Source organism: Lepidochelys kempii, chromosome 6, assembly GCF_965140285.1.
Source record: "Lepidochelys kempii isolate rLepKem1 chromosome 6, rLepKem1.hap1, whole genome shotgun sequence".
NCBI classification, from domain to species: Eukaryota; Metazoa; Chordata; order Testudines; family Cheloniidae; genus Lepidochelys; species Lepidochelys kempii.
The window spans coordinates 104801023-104810518 of NC_136385.1; the positions used below are offsets into that span (position 1 = coordinate 104801023).

The following is a 9496-nucleotide window of genomic DNA, read 5'->3' on the forward strand; positions in this document are numbered from 1 at the left end:
CATGACTACAACACCACTGCATATATCAAACAATAAAGAATTTGGTGTCAGTTCTTTGGAAAGCATCAGGAATAGAAACAAACATTGACTGCAAACTTGAACAGGACTTTCTAAATGTCCTCCTTTCCCACATGAAGACCCCAGGCAAGTCAACATTTGAACTGAATTACCAATTACTGCCTAACACACCAACTTTTCAAGTCATAGATAATAAAAACCTGATTCACTAGGCCAGTGATTAGTATGTGTATGTGCAGGAAACAGTCACTAAGTGCTGTATGTATACAGAGTGTGGTGTCGAAGTACAGCAGAACAGCAGAGTTACAAACACTTTGGGAATGGAGGCTGTTCGTAACTCTGAAACGTTCATAACTCTGAACAAAGCATTATTCTTGTTCTTTCAAAGTTTACAACTGAACATCGACTTGATACAGCTTGAAACTTTACTGTGTAGAAGAAAAATTCTGCTTTTCAACCATCTCAATTTAAATAAAAACAAACATAAAAGAATAAATGGACACAAATCAGATGTCAAGAATTATAACATTCATAAACCAGTCGGAGAACACTTCAATCTCTCTGGTCACGCAATCACAGACATGAAGGTCGCTATCTTAAAACAAAAAAACTTCAAATCCAGACTCCAGCGAGAAACTGCTGAATTGGAATTCATTTGCAAATTGGATACTATTAATTTAGGCTTAAATAGAGACTTGGAGTGGCTAAGTCATTATGCAAGGTAGCCTGTTTTCTCTTGTTTTTTCCTACCCCCCCCCCCCAGATGTTCTGGTTTAACTTGGATTTTAACTTGAAGAGTGGTCAGTTTGGATGAGCTATTACCAGCAGGAGAGTGAGTTTGTGTGTGTATGGGGGTGGGGGGGATGTGAGAACCTGGATTTATGCAGGAAATAGCCCAGCTTGATTGTCATGCACATTGTGTAAAGAGTTGTCACTTTGGATGGGCTATCACCAGCAGGAGAGTGAATTTGTGTGGGGGGGTGGAGGGTGAGAAAACCTGGATTTGTGCTGGAAATCACTTTAGATAAGCTATTACCAGCAGGACAGTGGGGTGGGAATAGGTATTGTTTCATATTCTCTGTGTATATATGAAGCCTGCTGCAGTTTCCACGATATGCATCTGAGGAAGTGAGCTGTAGCTCACGAAAGCTTATGCTCTAATAAATTGGTTAGTCTCTAAGGTGCCACAAGTCCTCCTTTTCTTTTTGCAAATACAGACTAACACGGCTGTTACTCTGAAACCAAACATAGAAACAGTTTCCTTTTCTTGTCAACTTTTTTTTAAACTTTCCCTTTATTTTTAGTAGTTTATATTTAACACAGTACTGTACTGTATTTGTTTTTGGGGTTTTTGTTTTGTTTTTTCATCTCTGCTGCTGCCTGATTGCATAGTTCTGGTTCTAAATGCAGTGTGTGGTTGACTGGTCATTTCATAACTCTGGTGTTTGCAACTCTGAGGTTCTCCTATAGTAGGTTCAATGTATCGATTATAATTCTAGTTATAGGAAAATTATTCTCTGAAGGTACACACACCACAAGAGCATTCCTTTGAGTATATTACACTTTCAGATATTCTGCCAAGAGTAACCATTTCTACCTTTTAAAAGTTCAGACAATACAATCCACGGAGTTTATTTATATCTGGAAAAACGAGAGAACATAACCCCACCCCTCACTAAGAATAAAAGTTCCATCTACTAAGCCAGACAGTTACGCTTGCATTGAACTTCTAATTGGGAAATAAACATTTGTATTCTGGTTTCATAAACAAGAGCTTCAAAGCAGGAAACATAAGTCAGTGAATGTAAGTAAAAGGAATTCCCCTCTCCTTATGTAATACAAGTATAATACTTGTCCACAGAGAGTGGTGTTAATGTTTGTAAAGTGCTATGAGATGTACTCTTCTATACCACCTTTTAGTCAAATAAATCAAAGCTTAACATCTCTGTGTAAGGTAGATAAAGTTATTACCACTAACAAACCCATGTCCAAAATGGATGTAAGAGGAAACAGAAATACAAAGTGTTATTATTTACACACCAGAAGAGGTTGCATTTCAGTGGTGCTGTATATGCAGTTTGCCAAGCATTTCAGATGTATCACATTATGCTGTATTGGTTTGGCTACTAGGAAGAAAAAGAAACAAAGCTAAAAGATGCTGTGTTGAATTCTCTGGGCCAAATCCAGATGCGGTTTAAATGGGTGCAAATCCTACAAAGTTGATGTCTTATTACCTTCCTATTTATCTGTTAGGATGATATTTGCATTTCTGGGCATCTTTTGCTCAAGAATCTCAGATTGCCTGAAAAACACATGAAGTCTCACACCGCTTCCACCCGTGAGGTGGGAGTCATCACACCCTTCTGTGACAGAGGAAAAGTGAGAGGCATAAGCCAACAGCATGAAAACCCCATCCCACCAGCACTGGGAATGTTCCAGAGGGACAAGCACGCACATTATCCGCAAAGCGCTCCAAGTTCGTTTAAGATGAGCGAGCAATGAGATATTCATGAGAAAAACAGTTGGAGTGGGGGTCCTACAACCCACCACAGGGACGGTGCAAAGTCCTGTGGAGTGGAGAGGGGGCCAACCACTCACTGGCTTAAAGCGAGACCCTGAAGACAGCCATGGAGAAGGAAAACTAAGCCAAGCCCCGTGGGCTGAAAGGGAACCCTACAACTCAGTACGAGGCAGAAGGGGAAGCTGCCTGAGGTGGGTGTAAGGGGAGCCCTGCAGCCCAGCACTAGGGTGGGAGCGCAGGGGAACCTGGAGGGAGAGAGTGAAGGGGGCCGCAGGCCAACACTGGGGCAGGTGGGCAGTGGTGGTGCTGGAGGGCTATAGTCCAGCCCCGCCCCAGCGCTGTAGAGACGGCGGTCTGGGGCAGCTGGGCTGGAGCTCAGCTCTTGGACAAGTACCGGGAGCCCTGCGGGAGAGAGGCCACTGCGATAGGAGCAACAGCCCAGCTCCCGGTGGAAGGGGCCGTGGCCCGGAGGTGGCCCGTGAGCCCAGATACTCACCACACTGCCCCCGGTGGCTCCTCACCTCCAACAGCAGCTGCTGCCCGCGGCCTCCATTCGCGACGCGGCCCAGCCCGGCCCGCTCAGCGGCTTCTCCTGTCTCCCTTCCCCGGTCCCGCTAGTGCCGGAGCCGCCGCCGCCGCCATTTTGATCCCAAGCCCTAGCCTTGGGGAGGGGAGCGCCAGGGAGCCTGCGCGGCGGCGGCGGCGGCTCTGCGGCGCCTGGCTCACGTGGTTGGCCGTGGAGGGAGGGGAAGGCTAGCGCCCAGGTGGCTCCCCCTGCAGGCGGGCGGAGGCGCTGGCGGAGCCGCGGGCCGTGAGGAGGAACCGAGCAAGGCAGCGCCGCGGATGCTGAGGAGCCGCGGGGCGGCGACGTGGAGCGAGGAGGCGGGGCGGCATGGGGGGGGCAGCACCCCACAGGTCTCCCGCGGGCCACGCCCGCCCTCGGTGGGGATGTGCCCGCACCGAGAGCCCAGTCAGCACCGGGGCCACCAATGCGCGCGGGTCCCGCCGCCGTGGGTGTTCCCCTCCCTGCTCCTGGCGTGTGCCAGGTGCCAGCTCCGGGCCAAGTGGCGCGGCCCATAAACACAACAGGTCCAAGCACGTGAGCCCCCTGGAGCCTGACCAGCACGCCTGAGGGGGTGCCGATTGGCATCTGTTATTTTGCAATCTTCTGTTCGTTGCTTTCCCCGGCACCGCCCCTCCCGCCGCCGCCGTGTGGAAATTGTGCTCGCTTTGCGTGCCCAATTGGGGCAAGTCACAGCATTGCCCCTCTTCTCGCCGTTTTCTGGCCCATTTGAACACGCACGTGTAATTTACACCATGGTTCATAGTACTGGTGTCCTGAGACTACCGTGGGAGTGGTAGCTGCTTACAACAAGAATGAATTTAGCTCCTGTTTTGTTTAAACGTCCTGTGAGCTTGTTCACAGATTACAAGCAAAATTCTGATCACAGTCAGATTGCAATTTTATTGGAATTACCCCTGATTTATGCTGGTGTATTCTAGATCAGAATCTGGCCGCTCTAATCCTCCCCCTGCTTCTTCTACTTGTCTAGCATTATTGTATTAGACAAGGTGGGTGAGGTCATATCTTTTATTGGACCAACTTTTATAGCAGCCAAAAGTATGCTAGCTATGTTTCGGAGGAGACACAGGTCAGAACAGGTCTAGATCAGTGGTTTTCAAACTTTTTTTCTGGTGACCCAGTTGAAGAAAATTGTTGATGCCCACGACTCAACGGAGCTGGGGATGAGGGGTTCTGGGTGTGGGAGGGGCTCTGGGCTGGGGCAGGGGGTTGGGGTGCGGGAGGGGGTCAGGGCTCTGGGCTGCAGGTGCAGACTCTGTGGTGAGACCGGGGATGAGGGGTTAGGGTTGCAGGAAGGGGCTCAGGGCTGGGGCAGGGTATTGGGGTGCGGGGTTGGGGCACGGGCTTACCTCGGGCGGCTCCCAGTCAGTGGCGCAGCTGGGGTGCTAAGGCAGGCTTCCTGCCTCTCTTGGCACCATGGACTGCGCTGCGCCCTGGAAGTAGCCAACAGCAGGTCCAGCTCCTAGGTGGAGGCACACAAGTGGCTCCAAGCAGCTCTTGCCCGCAAGCACTGTCCCCCACCCCGGAACCGGCCAATGGGAGTGCAGAGCTGGTGTTTGGGGCGGGGTCAGTGTGTGGAGCCCCCATGGTCCCCCTGCCTAGGAGCCAGACCTGCTGCTGGCCACTTCCGTGGCACAGCGTGGTGTCAGAACAGGTAGAGACTAGCCTGCCTTAGCCAGGCAGCACCGCCGACGGGACTTTAATGGCCCCGTCAGCTGTGCTGACCAGAGCCGCTGCGACCCAGTCCCTTACATTCTGCGACCCAGTACTGGGTTGCGACCCGCCGTTTGAAAACCACTTCTCTAGCTGATACAGTAATAAAAATGCCAGAGGTCCTTTTTCTGCTGCATATCCTACCATTGCTAGCTCCGCTGCTACTGCAACAGTTATTTTCAAGAAAACTCTCTGTAAATAGATGTATCCAGAAAGGATCAAATCATATTGAAATTAATATGGCCAAGAGATCAGTTTTCCCTGACTCCACAGAAGCCACACAAACATGCCTCAAAGAGTTATTATTGCGTGGGGCGGAGGGTAGAGTGTGAACCACTTAATCAAACCTGATTGCCTGTGGTCCACAGCAGAACCCAACACCATGTGTTATAAGGAACAAGCATCTTTCTGTGTTGGGAAAATAACCTGCATCTGGGAAGGTTTTTCAGAGTGCATGGAACTGGATTTCATACACATTCCAAACACCAGATCGCCTCTCTCTCCCCAGCTTAGCGTGTTCATTGTGTAAGAAGTGCTGGGCACATTGAAAAAGGCATGGCCCACCACCTGTGAATTAGACACATATTTGCTTGTTGGTGAAGAAGAGCTATGATCAGTTATGTCCTCTTCTGACTGAGTTTTCTAACATTTAACGTATGGAAGAAATCCTTCCACTCAGCAAACTTTCCTAGGTGCAACAGAGCTAGCTAACTACTACAGGGCATAACATTTCCCATTCCTAAGCAAACTTATTGAGAAGCTAGGAAAAAGTCAACTTCAAAATGCAACAGTCCACAGGACCACAGCCAATATCCTAGACAAACTCTTCACAAACTGTTTTCAGACTAGAATATGGAACAGAAAAGCAAGTGGTGGTACTGATGGATGATCTCTTACAGTTCATGGATATCGGTCTATCTATGGTACTTATATGGTCCGCATTATCATAGTATCTGAGCACCTCACAATCTTTAATGTATTTACCCTCTTAAAACTCCTGTGAGGTAAGGGAATGCTATTATCCCCAGTTTTACTGATTAAGGTCATGTGCCCATCAGAACCCCCCACCCCCCAATTCGTGGAGTACCACTTGGCTCAATTCTCTCTACAGTCCTATTTTTTATTTATATGCAACTGATAAGAGAAATGATTGCACTTTATGGATTTAAATATCAACAATATGCAGATGACAAACAACTAAATATGCAGTGTTGTAGCTGTATCAGTTGTAGGATATTAGACGGAGAAGCTGGGTGAGGTAATATCCTTTTATTGGACCTACTTCTGTTAATGAGAGAGACAAGCTTCCAGGCTTTTCTCTGTGTAAGCTCAAAAGCTTGTCTCTCTCACCAACAGAAGTTGATCCAGTAAAAGATATTATTACCTCACCCACCTTGTCTCTCTTAACACACAACTCTGTATGGCATTCACAATTTACATTAATGCCACTGTTATATGGCCCTCCGGGTGCCTGGCCGAGATCAGCACCTGGATGAAGAAGAGCTGGCTAAAGTTTAACCCTGGAAAGGTAGAAGTTACAGAGCTTGTAGGCTGAAGGATTCAGAGGAACAGCCGTGTTAGTCTGTATTCGCAAAAAGAAAAGGAGTACTTGTGGCACCTTAGAGACTAACCAATTTATTTGAGCATGAGCTTTCGTGAGCTACAGCTCACTTCATCAGATGTTTACCGTGGAAACTGCAGCAGACTTTATATACACACAGAAATCATGAAACACTTTAGATAAGCTATTACCAGCAGGACAGTGGGGTGGGAGGAGGTATTGTTTCATGATTTCTGTGTGTATATAAAGTCTGCTGCAGTTTCCACGGTAAACATCTGATGAAGTGAGCTGTAGCTCACGAAAGCTCATGCTCAAATAAATTGGTTAGTCTCTAAGGTGCCACAAGTACTCCTTTTCTTTTTAGGCTGAAGGAAACACTTCAAAGAGTTGATATTCAGATATTCAGATATTCAAAGAGTTGATATTATCACCTTACTCAGACAGTATAATTATATTTTGCTGAAAGCAACACTTCTTTATTCATGGCCACCTGAACTGTGACTTTATAATGTTATAGATCAAACCATTCCTGTCCAGTTTACCACTGTTTTTTTCCAGCCACTGCTTTTTTCCGGATAGATTGCAATTCAATTTTATGGTGCTCAGGGCAGTATATCACTGTAAAAAAAAAAAAAAGTCTGTCACCCTTTAAAGTACCACATATTGACTAGTAATTGAGCAGAAAGTAACAGTATTCTCAAGTGGGCAAAACATAAGACTAGAGATTGATGTTTATTATGCTAAGTAGGCATCTTTAGTGGTGATATTGATGTGAGACTCCAGGCATATAGGCCTGGGCTATTACCAGCTCTTTATCTTAACCCTCCCCTTATTTATTTCCCACATGCCTTTCTTGCTGCCTGGCTCCTGCTGTGGTATGATAGAACCAGCAATGAGACCAGGCTGTGCAGCTCTCTCTTGGGACTCTGTCAACATCACTTTTTACATTTGCTAGACAAATTGTTCCACCATATGCACATTTATACGTCTGTGATACATAGATCACCAACAAACATAGCAGCAGTAATGAAGTATTCCTGCAGATGTGATTCCTAGCCAGTTTGATAAATTAACCATTATTACACATTTAAAAAAAAAGTTAAAAGAATATTATTAAGGTTGCAAAGTCAAGTGCTCAAAAGTTAGGAAATTCCTCAGTTAAGATTGTGTCAGTAACTTAATTCCGTCCCCTTCAGCGTATGTATTATGACACACTCTTTAATCACATGATCATTTATTTTTTCCACAGGACCACTACCTCATTAAGTGCACAGGATGGGCAGTGCTCATTTAATCCGCATCTATTCAATATTTTGTTTTCACCTCATTGTTCAATGTGTGGCTGTTAGGCTTTATTTACTGACTATTCAAACTCTGTTATGAAGACAGAATTATTTATTTCCTCCTGGGCTTTTCTATGATGCTCATGAATATTCATTAATCTATTTTCACACCACCTATGTTAAATGATGTGGTGGTATTAACCCAGGGTGCCCAGTTTGACATAGCTAGGCCCTTATTTTTCACAGTACTTAGCATTGTACAGCACTTTATACGTTCAAAGCACTGCTCCCATTGACTTCAGTTACTGCTTGAGTGCTCGCCACTTTTGCAAATCAGACCTCAGGGTCTCAGATCAGGCACTCAGAAAATGAGGAACACACAATTAGTGATAGCCTGTGAAAAATTTGGTTGAAGTGATTTGCCCAGTATCACACAGGAATTCTGTGACAAAAGCGGGGATAGAATTCAATTCCCCAGGGCAGCATTCAACTGCCTTAGCCATGAGACTATCCTCTCTCTTCCTGTGATCCCGCCTCATTCATGTCACACCTTCCAGCTTCTGCAATAAATGAAGCGAGTCCTATAGACAACAGTCCTGCACATCCCTGATTCATCCCCACAACAGGTCTATCCTGTGCACTGAAGGAGGCAGGGGTCCTGTTGCAATGTTCCCTCTAATTTTTGACAGGCCATGTGCCCAGAAAATTTCTTCTGTGCAAATTGTTGTGCTTCTCTGCAAATTTTTGTGCGAGTGGTGTTTTGCCATGTGCGTGGAGTTTAGGATCTGTGTGCGTGCGCACACGCGCACAGCTCAGAGGGAACAGTGGTCCTGTGCAAAAAAATATTATCTGATCATGTCATTAAAGCGTGTATCATAATCCACACACACACACAAGCAGGCCATATTAAGGTTGCCCAGGCATTTCTTAACTTTTGACTTTGTAACCTTAATAATTATTGACATCCACATAGTTCATTGGCAGGGTTGATCCACCACACAAACCTCTGCCACTTGAGCTAATGGAATAACTTATAGCAGTAGTAGATTGTCCTTCTCTGTGTGGAGCAGGATGAGTAAGGAATGAAACACTGCCAGTGAGCCAGCTGAGGAATGGTGCGACTCATGAATCTGGGGTTCCATTCCAGGCTCTGGAGGAGAGTGTGTTCTAGCAGGCACAGTCTTCTTTGCCCATGTCCTGCAAGCTTGACCCATCTACTTTATCTCTTCTGCTCTGTTCCTTACAGTCCTAATCTTCCCACCCTGCTCCCTGTATCAATCTCCTTGCTCATCTAGTCCCAGTTTTCCTCCTCCTAGCTCCATGTTCCATACATCTCTCTTTTCCCTGCCACCTCCCCATCAATGTTTCCCATCCCCACTGGCTCCCAGTCCTAATCTCCCTCCCGGGACTCCTCACTAACATTCTACCTGCCCCCCAATACTCTGTCCCAGTCTCTTTGCCCACCCAGTCCCAGTTCTCCCCTGGCTCCTCATGAGTTCTATCTTCCTTCCCACTCCACCTTTTCCCCCCATCCCACTGATTCCCACTCAAAGGCCATATCTACACTACACAATTGGGTCAACCTAACTTATGTTGGCATACAGCCATCGCAGTTATTAAATCACTTGTGTATGCACATGGTTGGCTCCTTGTGTCAGTGGTGCGCAACCTCACCAGGAAAGCTTGTATCAATTGTATTGTCAGTGTGGGACATTATGGGACAGCTCCTGAAAGCCAATAACAGTTAACGTCGTAAGGAATGCAGTGTCTATGCTGACACTATGTTGACCTAATTAAATTGATCTTGAGTCTATGCT

At 46.3% G+C, this 9496-nt stretch overlaps 1 protein-coding gene across 14 annotated transcripts in view; it reads right to left on the minus strand.

The window, feature by feature from the left end:
- Positions 1-3256, minus strand: part of BTBD7 (BTB domain containing 7) — a 114632-nt gene extending 111376 nt beyond the window's left edge. For 5 of the 14 annotated variants that reach the window (XM_073349497.2, XM_073349496.2, XM_073349486.2 and 2 more), the window contains exon 1: positions 3036-3255. The gene's annotated coding sequence lies outside the window, so the exon portion shown is untranslated. Of the gene's footprint in view, positions 1-2058; positions 2145-2252; positions 2382-3035 lie in introns of all 14 variants that reach the window. The other 9 variants (XM_073349488.2, XM_073349487.2, XM_073349493.2 and 6 more) reach the window with 6 other exon arrangements.
- Between the last annotated feature and the right edge of the window lie 6240 nt (positions 3257-9496).